Here is a 17,395-nt window from a genome sequence, read left to right as displayed (position 1 = left end):
GTCTGAAATTTTTTTTTCGCTCAAGTACCCAACGCCTCTAGGCGGGCAAAGTATTTTACCAAAAAACCTAAACTTCCGAATTATTCCACTAAACCAATTCACATCTACAGTGAAATGCTACACGCACCCCGGGAGGGCTGCCTGAAACAAAGGCTGCCTCATGGCCACCTCACGGTTACCAGGCCCGATTCGGTGACGTTTCCACTTAGATGTCAAATCTTAAAATGACACACAAAATTCGCCCATCGAGAAAGCGCGCTAATCAACCGGTTTATTTTCATCGTTTGTTTCTATTTTTTCTTTTAGTTTGTGATATGGTGAACGCAGCTGCTTAGGGACCATTCATAAATTACATTACGCTTTTAGGGAGGGGGGGGGGTACGACAAGTTGTGACATAGGGGGAAGGGGGTGTTAACTAGATCGTTACGTAACATGTTTTCATCGAAGAAAAAAATTTTTTTTCTTGGAATTTGTTACGTAACAGGGGAGGGGGGGGGGTTTCGAAAAATTTGTGACAATTTCTTACATAGGGGGAGGGGGGAGTCAATTTTGAGCAATTTTTGCGTTACGTAATTTATGAATGGTCCCTTAGTTCGGACAAAAAAACTATTGTGTGGAGCACGAGACACCAAACGAGCAAAAAAACTCTTCTGCGCTGAACGATCCGTTCGGAATATGTGACCACTGTGTTCTGTGATTCAAAATGCCCAGCAGCTTTCCGGGATGCATCTGGTGAGGTTGGGAATAATGCTGTCGGAGCTGTTGAGTACATGAGATTTACAGTGAGAGACTGCACTCGCTAAATGTGGTGAAAATGTTAGTATATGAGTGGCTTAGTGAAGGTAATCGATGGCAAGGTGAATGTTTAGAAGAAAAGCAATAGATTACAAAAGAAAGGAACTTTGAGCTACTAGAGTGGGACTATGGACGTGAAAGGTACATCGATGAATACTCACTGATCCAAAAAATCACATATATTTCAAGTGGAAAAGCACATAAATGTTAAAAACGATTAATCATATTAGATTCATGTGCAGCAATTAAAATTCATACCTACAATGATAACTTTCAAATAAGGTACCAATAACTTTCAAGTATACAATACATATGTCACATACTTCAAGTGTTATAATATTATAATTATAATATTATAATTATAGTGTTATAATATTATAATTAATTCACTTTTAACTTCATCTATATTTAATTCTATAATAACTTCTTCTATCTTTCAACTAAACTTAAATATTTCATTTCACTGCTTTCTTCAGAATCTTGACGTTTCTTCGATGCCTATCCCTTGGTGTAAAAGAGCGCGATGACATTCCAAGCGGCATTTTATAGTTCCCAGGGATTGATGGCGGAATTATGTTGCTCGATGCTGTCGTTCGGTTCAGTGGATACTCCGACAAATCCCCTGTGGCAAATATCCGCAGTGTTCCCAAAAATGAGTAAACGGGCAGGGTAACTCCAACGACACGACTAGACACTTGCATTCAGAAAGTGTATCACAAATCGGACTACCCCTCAGTGACTCTGGTAACTGGTAATGTCAAAATTGACATTTGATTAGAAAATGCACGAACCTAGCAACACTGATGAATCTGTTGTTATTATTTGAAATAGCCTTTAGTTACCGTTGGAACCATTGGTTACGCTTTATTGCTTAACAAAGAAAAAGCGATTTTTTCTTGGATTGTTGGTCGAAGTTCGGCAGTATTTTCAAAATTTGATTAATTAATGTGCTTAGGATCTGAAAGTCATCAAGTAAGTCCTAGAACAGATTCCACCGTTTTTCACCGAATGGTTCCCTCACCCGGCGACTTAAGCTGGAATATCGGTAACGCCTGGGCCTACGAAGACTGGACATCGAGACAAAACATTTGCTTGTTCAGATGGCGGAAGCGGTCTGCTGTCTGATGCACGATTAACACCACTGCATCATCATCAAACTTTTGACTTATAAAGATGGGGCGTCTTATTGTCATAAATTCTTCCGAAGATAGTATATCGCTACAACTATTTCGAAGTTATTCAAAACGATCACGTTTTTCGCGTTTTGGACCACTGTGCACTGTCGGTATCTGTGACTGTAGGATCCGGGTTAGACAGTACATACAAGAATTGATGCTGAAGGCGGCTATACGAGGGGCGAATATAAAAGTTAAGGGTGCCGTTTGTGGTGATGTAGTGGAACAGAAGGCATTCGATGATCTGTTGCTGGAAAACTACGCATCTGTATAAAGTTAAGGAGTTGCTATTGGCAAGGAGACCACAACTGCCGCGATATTCCATATGAAAATGTGTGCTCGGTAAGTTTATGTTCATATTCGAACTAGAATCGTCATGTTTAATTTTTGTTTATGAAACACGGAAAACCCCGCAATCACAAAATTATAATATTGCGGTTGTTGTTTTTCGTCTTAGCTGTTTCAACTAAAAATGGCTAATACAACTAGCGCTTTTGTTGATTTTTGCATCACCAGTTGGTTGAAAAAATTGTTGTTTTCAAAAGCTGTCAGTTGACCAAAAATAAAGACAGCAAAAAGGAAAATAAAAATTGAATTGCAAATTTAACTATCTCGTTAGTTGAAAAGGATACGTCAGATAGCTCGCCATGTTTATTTTCTAAAAAACAGAGGTAACATTTTATGTTAGGCTTCGAATTAATCTTCAGTTATATTACCTCGAAGTGATGTTCCAAAGACTACGTTTGATGAGTTTGTTTAGCGAGGTAAGTATATATGTAAATTTATTAAAGTATATGTGTTCAATTCGTTTGGCAGATAATATTTTCTGCCTGCGACTTGTGCTCGAAAAAAAACCTCCAGTAAATATCATTTCAAATATTAATCAGCTAGGCTTTCCTATGGATATATCTTATGTCCATTTGCGGTGATTCAGTACAAACAGATTTATTAACACTTTCTAAAAATATCACCGTGCTCTTATAGTTGGAAGTTCATAAATAGCTAAAAAATCCAGAATATTCAAAGTTTAGGGTGACATGACGGGACGTTCGTAAACAATTTATGAACATATTACGATGTTTATCTCATTATGTCGTAAGAAGCAATATTGATGGTAGAAGAAAGATGAGTTATAGTTATTATAAAGATTAATTAATAGTTGTAATTTTAATCTATTAAATATTACCAAAGTCAATGAAATATTTAAATCAAAATTTTTCTCCAACTTCTACTGCTTGGTATATACCTCAAATACATTTCTTGAGCGTTTTTTCAAAAAGACATATCTACAATAACTCGACCGCTTTAACAGTTATCCCTCAACTCTGCATAATATGCTAGTCAAAACCACCGTCTTTCGATCTGTACTGTAAAATAAGAAGTGCTATAGTGACATCGTAATAGTCGAAAGAGAAAGTAAACAAAGAGTGTTACTCATTGTAGATATGTGGTTTCGATTAAAAGCTCTAATTTTCTTGTAAAATATAGGGTTAGCAACCGCAAACATTTTAATTATGTACGTGATACTATCACAAATTGTTGAAAAAGAATATTTCGCAGTGATATACGTACGAAATATTCTTTGTATATAAACAATTTGCCATTCACGGGACGGCAGTTGACAGTAAGAACTGTCATACGGAACGTGCTATAAAAAGCTCTGAGATGTCATCTGACAGAACGTCATGTGACAAAAGCTTCAAGTGGGTAACTTGAGCTTTTGCATATGGACGCCGCGCATGGATGTGTTGTTTACTATAGGCAGAGGGTATGACAGGGTATGGCAGTCAATAAGGGACTGTGATAAACAGTGCATGAAATATCAATCGATATCGAACTATGTTAGCATTATATAACTTGACGAACAAGAATCAAATAAAGTTATCTCAAACCTACCTACAGAAATACTTCGTGTTTTCTTACGGTATTATCAACAGGTTATGGGCCCAGTAGTTAACTGGAACTAGCCACCTGGACTATTGTAAAATAGTTGTTTTGGAAGATACACGTTTCGGGTAGAAACGGCCGGCGAGAACCATCGTTCCGGTAGCAGCGGCATCCAGCGACGACCAGCGTTTCGGGCAGAAACGGCATCCGGCGAGGACCAGCGTTTCGGGTAGAAACGGCCAGCGAGAACCATCGTTTCGGACAGAAGCGACATCCGGCGAGGACCAGCGTTTCGGGAAGAAACGGCATCCAGCGAGCACCAGCGTTTCGGGAGCAAGCAGAGGATGGCGACCCAGCAGCAAGCTGGAGGATCTGCCGAGAGGATGGCAACCCAGCAGCAAGCTGGAGGATCTGCCGAGAGGGTTACTCTCGAGGACAGAAGAGGTGGTGGCTACGAGAGGGGAACTCTCGAGCGCACCGTGCCGACGACGGCATACTTCGGTAGCGTCAACCGCGAATCGATATTCGACGGTTCGGAGTTGCGGTTCCCAGCCTGGAAATGGCGAATGGAACATCATCTTATAAAGATGAAACTCCAGCACACGTTGCTACGAACGCCCGAAGAAGAGGACTTCTACGAACCAGTAGTAGGTGCCTCGGAAGAGCTAGAAACAGCCAGGAAGGCTAAGCTCAGAAAACGGCTTGATGACGACGTCGAAGCATTGGACGAGATTGTCATGATGGTCAACAATGATGTTTTGAATAAACTCATTGGGCTCAACTATGCGAAAGAAGCCATGGATACTCTGGTCAGAACGTACCAAAAGGGCGGTACAGCCGCTATGGTTAATATGCGGGACCGGTTGTATACCATCAAACAAAGACATCACGACAAATTGTCCATGATTTTTGATGAGTACGATCTGATTATTCGCGAGCTAGATCGTATGGGTTCAAAAATGACAGCATCGGAAAAAGTTCATGCTCTACTGATCTCCATGCCAGACAAGTACCGACACGTCAAAGGCGCTCTGATGGTACTGACGAATGAAGAACTGTGTGCCAAGCCGATCATGGAGATCAAACGAATGTTTATTGATGCTGAAGCTGGGGAAGAGAAGCAGACAGAAACGAAAAACGTTGCGCTGTCTTCAAAGTACAAGCCAAGGAGAGAGGTAACCCGATGCTTCGGTTGCAACGAAACTGGGCATTTTAAAAATAAATGCCCACTAATGAAAAAGTTTAACGCGAAGGAGAAAGATAAGTTCAAGAAGCAGCAAAAGATGGAGCCTAAAAAGAGCTTTGCAATGATGACCAAAGTGGATCGTGGTAGGAGAGTCAGATTCGTAATTGACTCAGGAGCAAGCGACCATATGGTTAATGACGAGAAGCTGCTGGAAGATGTCCAAGAATTAGAGAAGCCAATCACCATTTCGACGGCGAAAGCGGGCCAGAATTTACGGGCAACAAAAGTTGGAAAAATGCGATTAAAGAGTGTTGTGGGTAACAATACAATAAAAGAATTGAAATTGTACAACGTTCTTTTTACTCCGGGTCTTGAAGAAAATCTCCTTTCGGTTAGAAGGGTTAGCAAAAATGGTAAAAGGGTTACTTTTACGGATGAAGAGGTTATCTTTGAATTTGAAGATGAAGTAATTGCTTCAGGAATCTTCGTTGATGGTTTATTCCACCTTGATCTATTTCGGGAAGAAAAGTCGGCGGAAGATGGAACAAACTTAGCATTGTTCGGAAAGAAGGTGAGTTTGGAAACATGGCATAAAAGACTTGGCCATATCAGTGATACGAGTTTGGAGAAACTAATTAAGAAGGGAATGGTTGAGGGTATCAATCTAACTTCTGGAAATATTAGTGAAACAAATGTATGTGATGGTTGTATGGCGGGGAAGCAGGCTGCATCCAAATTTAAACACTTGCAGCTGCCAAGATCAAAACGACCACTGGAACTCATACATTCGGATGTTTGTGGAAGCATGGAGCAGGAAACCTATGATGGCTATCGTTACTTTGTAACCTTTATAGATGATTATACGCACTTTCTCGTGGTTTACCTCATGAAACAGAAATCGGAGGTTTTCGAGAAATTTAAAGAATTCGAAGCAATGGCGACAGCATTCTTCGAAAGACGTATTTCAATGCTAAGGTGTGATAATGGAGGGGAATATACAAGTAACGAATTTCAAGCTCATTGCAAAAGAAATGGTGTTAGAATGACGTTCACTGTTCCATACACACCGCAGCAAAATGGTGTAAGTGAACGTATGAACAGATCTTTAATGGAAAAGGTCAGAGCTTTGCTTTACGAAAGTGGATTAGCGAAAGATATGTGGGGAGAAGCATTATATGCAGCAACATATCTAATCAATAGATCTCCAACAAGTGGGATAGAAGAGGACAAAACTCCGTATGAAAAATGGTTCAAAAAGCGACCAAACTTGAATCATTTAAGAGTTTTTGGGTGTAAAGCATTTAAACAAATACCTAAAGAGAGGCGTCAGAAATTAGATTTCAAAACAAAACCTTTGATATTTGTGGGGTACGCAAATAATGGTTTTAGATTATGGAACAAGGATACGCGTTCAATAGAAATTGGCAGAAATGTAGTATTCAATGAATCTACCAGAGCCAATCAAGATATTGACCACACAAACATGGATTTCGTAGAATCATCTGGTCAAGATTTAATTAGATGTACACGCTTAAACCAAGGAGAACAGAACGAAGACGAGGATGATGCTATCCTTCCTTCTGATGAAGAACAGCATGAAGAATGCACACTCATCGAAACAGAGCAAGATAATCTAGATTCACTTGAAGAATCAGTTGGCGAAACTGACTATGAAAGTACAAATGAAAATCCAACAGACGAAAGAGAGGACGTCGATGATGGTCAATCATTGCGTCGCAGCAAGAGGGAGAGAAAGATACCGGGTTGGTATTCCGATTATACAGCGAAAACAGCAATGATTTTCAACGAAGAGATTCCGCAAACTATTGAGGAATTGAAGAAAGTTTCTGATTGGCAAGAATGGAAGCATGCTATTCAAGAAGAGTTTGATGCATTACATCAAAATGGCACTTGGACAGTGGTTAACTGTTTGCCAAAAGGAGTTAAACCAATTAACTCAAAATGGGTTTTCTCAATGAAAGAAGATGGAAGATATAAAGCACGATTAGTGGCAAAAGGGTGTTCACAGCGTCCTGGATTCGATTACTGTGAAACATTTGCACCAGTCGCCAAACTAGAGAGTGTTCGGTTAGCACTAGCCCTTGCTAACGAGCATAAATTGTTAGTACATCAAATGGATGTCAAAACTGCATTTCTACATGGGAAGTTAGAAGAAGAAATATACATGAAACTTCCACCAAATGTAAATGGGCAAAGACAAACTGTTCGTCTACACAAATGTTTGTATGGATTGAAACAGGCAAGCAGATCTTGGAATAAACATTTTGATGATGCAATGAAAACATTAGGTTTTGTCCCTCTCAAAAATGACAACTGCATCTATAAGTCAAAATCTAGAGGCATTATAGTAATACTATATGTAGACGACATTTTACTACTTGCCAAAAACATCGAAGCAATTACGTGGATTAAAAAGAAACTTGGAAGGTTATTCCAAATGAAAGACATGTTAGAGATTAAGCACTTCCTGGGAATGGAGATAAATCGTGATTTGGAAAGCCAGACTATTGAAATTTCTCAAACAATATACGTGGAGAAACTTCTTAGTAGATTTGGGATGGCTGATTGTAAACCAGTGGGGACACCATTGGATATCAACACGAAATGGTCAAAATCTGAGGCAAAAATCACTGAAGAGCCATACAGAGAACTGCTGGGATGCTTACAATATCTTTCACTAACTTCTAGACCTGATATTTGCTCTGCGGTAAACACCCTAAGCAAATATGCTAACTGCGCCACCGATTGGCACTGGTCAGGATTAAAACGAATATTGCGATATTTGAGGGGAACGAGCAATACAAAAATAATTTATTCATCAAATACCGAATATCCAGCTTTAGTAGGATTTGCCGATGCAGATTTTGCAAATGATCCTGATGATAGGAAATCAGTTTCAGGATACGCATTTCTACTATACGGTAATCTTATTTCGTGGTCAACGAAACGACAACCGACTGTAAGCTTATCAACAAGTGAAGCAGAACTGATAGCACTTTGCGCTGCTACGAAAGAAGGAGTGTGGTTAACACAACTTCTCAATGAATTGGATGTAAGCATAACACCATTCATCATAATGGAAGATAGCATCCCATGTATCAACATAGCACAGGAGCCAAGATCACATCAACGGATGAAACACTTGGATATCAAATACCTTTTCATCCGGGATCTCATCAAAAATGGTAGAGTAAAACTACAGTTCATCCCAAGCGTCGATCAACCTGCAGATGCCTTCACTAAGGGGTTACCTAAAAATATACACAGAAAGTTATTCGGTGTATTGAATGTACAAATTGTGGGGAAGTGTTGAAAAAGAATATTTCGCAGTGATATACGTACGAAATATTCTTTGTATATAAACAATTTGCCATTCACGGGACGGCAGTTGACAGTAAGAACTGTCATACGGAACGTGCTATAAAAAGCTCTGAGATGTCATCTGACAGAACGTCATGTGACAAAAGCTTCAAGTGGGTAACTTGAGCTTTTGCATATGGACGCCGCGCATGGATGTGTTGTTTACTATAGGCAGAGGGTATGACAGGGTATGGCAGTCAATAAGGGACTGTGATAAACAGTGCATGAAATATCAATCGATATCGAACTATGTTAGCATTATATAACTTGACGAACAAGAATCAAATAAAGTTATCTCAAACCTACCTACAGAAATACTTCGTGTTTTCTTACGGTATTATCAACACAAATGTAATCCCACATACTGAGAATTTCTTTTCAAAACTAACAAGTTCTTTCGCACTACTATTATCAATTTACAAAGAGCGGCTATAATATAGTAAGTTGGACTGTAGCAAATCATTGCAAAGCAAAATTAACACTAGATAGATGGTGTTTTGGAATACGTTTTAAACGTTTCAAGCGAACTTATGATGTTCCACCAGTGGCATAGCATTTTGCTTAAAATTTATGGGATTTTCGATTAATTGATACCGGTGTAGAGGAGTGCACTGGTTTTGCACTTTCTAGCAGAAGGGCAGAAAACAGGGTATGTTTCATTGACACTTCTGCTAGAAAGTACAAAACCAGTGCACATCGATCAAAAATCCGATAAATAACTGAAACATTATGCAGATTTTAAAATCCAGTGTAGCATATTTGAAGTCAACGCATCGATTAAACGAGCCGGACCCACCTTTTGCAGCCTGCCTTTCCCTACCACAGCACTCAGGAAAAGTCGGAGAATTTTCAGGTGGTGATCCGCTTATATTACCCACTGAGACGTCCAAAAAATTGTTTCAAAATCGTTCAACACGGGTCCAACGATGGACGTTCGTTGAACGGTTATTTGGACGATGCCCAAATTGGTCCAACGAACGTCCTTCATTGGACGATTTTGAAACCAACCGTTCTTAGAGGGTAGGAATACTAAACTGCGCATTCATTCAAAACATGACTGACATAAAACGATACATCAAATTATCGTAATTGCTGGTGATATTCGTCAAATCATTTTACGTTGACCGGGAGCAAGACAACGGAACAAACTGTAAAAAAATGGTATTATTTATTGTACTTCGTTGAAAGGCTGTACTCACTTGCTTTGAATTACAAAAAAGCAATAATTCTTTTCTTTTTGATTGATTAGGAGAAGCATAAAAGAAAAATACTGTATAAGAAAACAAAATTAGGTACTAAATATGAAAAAAATTAATTTTATTTTAATAAATCATCAAAAAGTGCCGTAGAAAATGAAGACACATACTGATTAAAAATAAACAAACCAGCACAAAAGATTGCAGTTTATGCTGCACAAGATCTCTATATACTGCTACAAATATAGTAGGAAAGGAAACCGGGGACATAACATATCAACATTAGAATAGGGCTAATAAGATTTGTAAACAAACTTTTGTTTTGCTGATTTCTCTTAATTTGTTATATTTTCAACCCAGAAGACATTTGAAATTGATTCTACCAAGGGTAAAGATGTTGAATCATGTGTATCTTTCATGAAATTCGACTCGACAGCGGAGTAATGAGCGAAATAAGTTTGTTTATAAAAATCTTATTAGCCCTTTTGAAGAATTGATATTGATATTATGCAACCAAGTGGATTTATTTCATACAACCTTGTATACAACAAATGCGGCGGCCCTTCTACGCAGTGATGCCACATGTTTTTTAAATGTTTGTAGAAGAATAATTAAAATGTCTGTAAAAGTCTGTAGATGGTTTTGTAAATCCTAGATACACTAGAATATTACTTTAAAAGTAGATTGAAAATAGAATTCTATTAAAAAGGAATCACTCGTATTCGAATACAGTTATTCTAGTGCAATTTTGCTAAACACTGTTACTCTTTGAAAAGTCTATAGATCTCTGGCTACGTCTGTAGGAGGCTATCAAACGTCTGTAAAATATAGACATGTCTGTAAATCTGGCATCGCTGCTTCTACGTTCAATATTTGTGGCAATATTCTAAAAAATATTGACAAATGTATTGATAGAGCAATGGAAAAATAAAGTTGGATTGAAGGCTAGGGGCAGATCACTTGGTATGCATTTTTAAAATCAGTGAAATTAAATGCATTCCTTTCCACTTAAACGGAAATTCATTATGTATTTCTCGACAAACATATGATTACGGCCTAAAAGCCAACTGTCAAAATCCACTTTGAATGGAAATTCTGGACAAACCGTTACATGCCAATCAAGGATGTTGGTAGTAAACGAAAGAGAAAAGTTTTCTCTTTCATAAACTGCTGTGAACTGTGTTCAGCTAATAACGGTTTGTCCGGAATTTCCATTAAAAGTGGATTTTGACAGTTGGCTTTTAGGCCGTAATCATATGTTTGTCGAGATTTTTTCTAATGACCCTGCCACTTCTCAATATCTATAAAAACATCCTTCTAAAATGCCCCGTTTAAAAGTTTAAGTAGATATGACCAAATCTGCCCAAGCTGCTACTTTGATGGCAAAAAACTGACCAAGATATTAAGCATCAAGTTTGCTGAAGGTACAACACTACAATTAAGATTTCTGACAGCTCATTTACAACTACAGATGCAAAGTCAAACCAAAGGAGTTTGGTTTGTTTGCCTCACGAAATACCTAACCTCAACCGGTTTTTGCAGCGCAATTTTTGTTTTCCTCACGAAATAATTCGGCACCGTTTATTTTTGTAACGGGAGTAGAAAGGTCAATTCTCGACAAACATATGATTACGGCCTAAAAGCCAACTGTCATAATCCACTTTGAATGGAAATTCCGGATAAACCGTTACATGCCAATCACAGATAGATGTGTTGGTAGTAAACGAAAGAGAAAAGTTTTCTCTTTCATAAACTGTTGTGAACTGTGTTCAGCTAGTAACGGTTTGTCCGGAATTTCCATTAAAAGTGGATTTTGACAGTTGGCTTTTAGGCCGTAATCATATGTTTGTCGAGAATTGGCTCTTAAACATATCCGCTTGATGCGCCAACTAGATTTCATTGTTGGTACCAGACAAATGATGATTTTCTTACATTGATGACATAGGATGGTTGTTCTATTTTAAATGTTCTAGGATAGACATTGCATAATTTTACTAAAAAATAATTAAAAGTTATAAAAACCCTAATAAAAAATTATACACGAACTTTAACCCATATAGTGCAACTACTCCATATATTGTTTGGATGATACCCTGAACGGGTCGTTAGACTCTTAAATCATACGATGTTTATTAGGGAAAATACCCGATGGGGGTCAGTTTGACAACGTCAAAATCGGTTGAAATGTCGTTAACAATCAGCTGTTGCAGTAAACAATAGAAAACAATGCACATTTTCTTTGATTTGATGCAAACAAAAGTGCTCCTCGTTCGCATTTAGAATAAATCTCGACAAACATATGATTACGGCTTGAACGCCAACTGTCAAAATTCTCTTTGAAAGGAAATTCCGGACAAACCGTTACTCATCAATCACAGTTGTTGGTAGTAAACAAAAGAGAAAAGTTTTTTCTTTCATTAACTGCTGCAAACTGTGTTTAGCCGTTACTGGCCGTTTGTCCGGAATTTCCTTTCAAAGAGAATTCTGACAGTTGGTTGTTAAGCCGTAATCATATGTTTGTCGAGAAATTTCGTTACAATTGGGGTTTTCGATTAATTGACACCGGTGTAGTAGAGTGCACTGAAACTGCACTTTCTAGCAGAAGTGCAGAAAACTGGGTATGTTCCATTGACACTTCTGCTAGAAAGTGCAAAACCAGTGCAATCCACTACACCAGTGTCAATCAATCGAAAATCCCAAATCAATACTCTTATGTTGAGTACAGCGATGCCAGATTTACAGATATGTCTGTATTTTACAGACTTTTGATGGCCTCCTACAGACGTAATCAGAAATCTACAGACTTTTAAAAGAGTAATAGTGTTTAACAAAATTGTACTAGAACAATTGTATCCGGATTCGAGCGATTCCTTCACAATAGTTTTCTAATTTCAAGCTACTTTTAAAGTAATAACCTAGTGTAAATAGGGTTTACACAACCATCTACAGACTTTTACAGACATTTTAATTATTCTGATACAGACATTTCACAAAAACATGTGGCATCGCTGGTTGAGTACGATAATGTGACGTCATGTCACCCTCTTGTTCTAGTCAGTACCCTCTAAGAACGGTTGGTTTCAAAATCGTCCAATGAAGGACGTTCGTTGGACCAATTTGGGCATCGTCCAAATAACCGTTCAACGAACGTCCATCGTTGGACCCGTGTTGAACGATTTTGAAACAATTTTTTGGACGTCTCAGTGGGTACTTTGGCTCTAGTGACATAACCGATTCGGTAGTGTCACAGGAGTCGGAGTACTAACTAGAACCAGCCAGAGTTCCGGCTCATTTCTGGCTGAACTTTACTGGCTATAGACTATCAGCCGTTATGACTGCAGATTCTTTCCCACCATGATCTAGAGATCTTGTGCAGCATAAAACTGCAATACTTCATGTTCATGCTGTTTTATTGATATTCGCGAAATATTAAAATTGTTAAAACTTAATATTGTTTTTGATTAGTATTAAATTATAGTCTATGTTAAGTATGCTGAAATGAATCGTGGCGATTTAAACCGTTGTAACAGCATAGCAAAAAGGTACGTACAGCAACATGACTATTCCGTTCTAAATTCATAATTGATTCCTAGAAGGTTTTTAATTGTATTTTTTTAAATGCAGGATTTTACCAAATAATGCTTCGCCGGTACTTTTCGAATGCTTACCGGAAAAATTGTATTAAATACATGGCTAAGAGGAAAAAGTGCATCGAAACTAACACGCAATAATGAAACGAATACACTTTTTTTTGACCTGATGCTAACCTAACTGCAAGAGAATGCCTCAAGTGTTATCGACACTACGTGTACCGTCCATTACAAGAAATCTCGTAATTCTCTTAGGTACGACGTGCTGATCTGCCTGGTGTCCACTCATGTAGCCTTGGTGTGATGACCCTGTTCAGCAAAGAAGTGTAGAACTGACATTTGGTATGGTCAAATACAGGCGTATTGATTGTCACTCGAATGATCACTTCGAAATTATTGTCCATGTAATACATATGAGCAATTGGTTAGGATGAGTCAGTATCACGGTACAGAACCCATTTTTACGCAGTTATTGTGTGTGTGTAAATAGGCTACCTCAATAGTCGATTTCTGCCTATCTATTACAGCAACAAACTGCTCCATGTATATAGGGAACTCCAAAGAGCATGAGACATTTATGTATATGATGTATATGTATCCGTTAACATTAACCGTCTATTTGGTATACTCATACACGGTCTGTGAGGCGTTCATATTTTCCAAGCCAACATTTGCCTTTGTAAAAATCAAAATAATCCAGTGTAACAAAAAAAGGATAGACCTACCATATGTTTGCTACTTTGAAACCCTGTATATCGCCATATGCCCTGCACTCAGCAGTACTTTTTATAATTGAAAGGCAGTCTTATTTAGATAGGAAATCCCATAGAACATGGGACTGACTTGCGATTATGGGCATAGTAAGGTTAAACCATTGACCACGCACTCGATTCCCATTTGTTCTATGTGACGCCAACATGCTGTTCTTCTATGTTACTCAGGAATTCTTTTCTCAGTTCTGCTGCGTACTGTTGACAGTTACTTAGAATATTATCTGCCTGTGCTGCGTTAGTAAACTTGCGCATGGCAAACTGAATTGTGCTACGGTGCTGGATTGAAGCATCCTTTAAGGACATTATACATGCGAGTCACAACATAGCTCCTACGCCACACATACCCCTCTCCCCTGCCTAACCATGTATCTGACTTGAGCAAATATAAAAATACGTTTTTCAACACACTAACCTTGCTGGTGTGCCACGAAACTGCTACTTAAGGAAGCTAGAATATTTTCCTATGCAATCAATCCGAGTTTTTGACGGAATGCCATCTGTAGCTCCTATTTTGTGCGAAAATATCACCCCTCTTCACTTGGGATTTCTTTTCGAAACACTCTTCTTCTCGTTTTCATTGCACTTTTCAAATGCACTTTTTTCACAAACTACTGCAAAAACTCTCGCGAAACTTTGATCGTTTACTAACAAAACTTCAAATTTTCTGCCAATGTGCAGATCACCAAAGGAAAATGTTCGGAAACTCTCATTTGTGCGTTTGAATTTTCACTTCAGATTTCAGTTTTTGCTAATGTAAACAAGCGAGTCGGTACCTAGCAACGTGGCTTCCACATATCTTCACCTTAACGACGATGTTATTTCTAATTTAGCAACTGCTAGGCTTTACTTGCAAATATAGTGGGCTCATTCGTTCTTTAATGAGATTAACGCGAACATTGAATCGAGCTAGTCAAATCAGAGATTGAAAACACAATTTAAATTATCGCCATACTTATTGTTAAACTATCTGGTGTCCTATACTTAACGTATTTGTGTATTCCATACACTGATCAAGTTAATTCTGTTGGTTCGCAATTCGTGAAGAACTTTTAATTTACTTTTAGTGCATAGATAATTACTTTTAGTGTATAGAAAGGACAATGTTTTTCGGCATATTGGACGTTTACAGAAATTATTCCCAATTCGGGAAAAACAATCGCACTTGAATCCAACGCAGTAAAAACATTCATTAAACATTTGATTATAATGAATCTAAATAGAGTTGCCTTCCTTCTTTCCGCAGAATGAATGCCTTCGTTGATTCCCAGCGATAGTCTATCTTTTTTGGAAATGGAAAAGGACGATGAGGAACAGAAGTCGCAAATTATACGTACTATGGGAAGTAAACAAACGATCGTCAAACAGTTGGATCATTCTTCTAGTTAATGAAGTTAATTAAAAGTGAATATGCAAATAAATTTTATACCACAATAAACGAATTAAAGTTCGTTCAAATAGAAGTTTCGTTTTAGAAACGAGGATACTATTTCAAACTAAATGTAAACACCCGTGCCCAAACGTATATATGCGACATATCACAGCCAAAGATAATTTAAGTTAAATCAACTAAAGCCACCTTGAATTTAATTCCAACAGCTTTTTGAATCAGCTGTGGTTTTAGTAGATCCAGCTAAATTTATCTATTACACAATTGAAAAAACTAAAGTTATTTATAATTTTAATCTTCAAGCTTTTTGTTTAAACAATGATATTAGTTGATCTAGCTAAAAGTATCATTGACATAGTTGAAGGAGCTAAAGCTTTTTTTCAAATTTCAATACACAAGTTTTTTGAATCTGCAATGATTTAGTTGGTTCAGCCAATTTTTTTAATTGGACTGTTGAAACAACTAAAGTTCTTTTGAATTGTATTCAACATACTTTTTGATTCAACAATAACTTTAGTTGATCTACCTAACTATATAATTCACATAGTCAAAACAACTAAACCTACTTTGAATTTCAATTCATGACCTATTTGAATCAACAACGACTTTAGTTGATGAAACTAAATATATGAATTGAAATTGAGAAGCTTGATTGCTGACTGACTGACAGCATAATTTTTTGACTAGAAAATTAGTTATTTCTGCCAACTTTTGTTTTGATGCTAAAACAAAAATGACAGTTTAGAAAAATCAACAATCGTTTAGCTGTACCAAATTTTAACTAGTCGATTTCAGAACCACAACTAATAATTTAGCTGCTATGCGATCGCAAGCGTTTCCGTGCAGTGGACAGAAGTAGAGGCAAGGAAGCTAAGGCCTCGCAGAACAGATAGCGCTTAGAAGGAAACTGAGAAACATGTATCTGGAGGATTCTGCTACTTTTTGAACGCTACTCATAAGGATTGTTCATCGAACAGGGTGGGTAATGCGTTGTCGAAAGATTTTTAGAAGTTTTCGGAGAATTGGTTGGCCGGTACTGGAAAGACGGTAGTGATAGAAATTGTAAAGATATACTATTGGGGAAATAACAGACCGAGCAACAGGACAGCTTGTGGTTTCGTTGGGAAAAGATAAGCTGACGAAGAGTCTGAGCGAAAATGATATGGGTTGTGAGCGGCGGTTAGAGGCGGTTGAAACTGTACTGGATGACGGCGAGCAGAGCAGTTGAACGCAAAAAAAAATCTCAGTGTGAAGTTTGTACCGAAGGATGCAATCAAAACATTAAACTTATTGTACAACATACGTAGCAATGAAAACCCTAGCCGTACAAGGATACCTTGATTTCTGTTATCGTCAAGATTGTAAAAGATGAAAATACTGATGAAAATATATGGAAGTATGACTGACGTATGTGATCGTGAGATTGTAATAAACCTTAACCCCACACGGCACAAGCAAATGCACCAGCAAATGTGATGTTTTATAGTTGGTCAACTACGCCAATCAGAAGCGAAGATCTGAATGAATGATGGAACGAACACTAAAGCATCTGTAACCAATATTATTTGAGTTTTAAAATTTTAATAAATACGATAGTATTGCTGATTATCGCCAGCATATAAAACATTACTTTCAAGTGAATTCCCAAACGTTCAATTATATGAATATATATATTTAGAAAGGTGGCTGTTTTATAATAGATTACACAAATAGTGGGATTATTGCGTCACCCACACTAACTAATTTGTCAAACCGATGGATCGAAGAATTTGGGGTTCCAGAAAAGTTCGAAAACAACAGTGTTGTTTCAAAAAATGAGAAAATCATCGTACCAGGACCACGGCGTCTCGGAATGTTTATAAGACTGTTTTCAATGGACGATTTTATATCTTGGAATAAGGATAAATCCAAAATATGGCTTATGCAAAGCCAGACATTCAAAATGGCTAACTTACCATACATCAATTTTAAATTATTGTCGAACATTTAAATTTTTAGAGTTTTAAACAAAAAAGTGTAGAACT

General features: G+C 37.7%; 1 long non-coding RNA gene across 1 annotated transcript; it reads left to right on the top strand.

Moving 5' to 3' along the window:
• Positions 1-13,041: 13,041 nt before the first annotated feature.
• LOC131676332 (uncharacterized) lies at positions 13,042-15,404 on the top strand. The gene is made up of 3 exons (XR_009303132.1): positions 13,042-13,163; positions 13,246-13,615; positions 15,228-15,404. It is a non-coding gene; the product is annotated as an uncharacterized LOC131676332 (long non-coding RNA).
• Positions 15,405-17,395: the final 1,991 nt, after the last annotated feature.

Source organism: Topomyia yanbarensis, chromosome 1 (genome assembly GCF_030247195.1).
Source record: "Topomyia yanbarensis strain Yona2022 chromosome 1, ASM3024719v1, whole genome shotgun sequence".
Taxonomy (NCBI): domain Eukaryota; kingdom Metazoa; phylum Arthropoda; class Insecta; order Diptera; family Culicidae; genus Topomyia; species Topomyia yanbarensis.
This window is presented reverse-complemented; position numbering and strand designations above follow the sequence as displayed.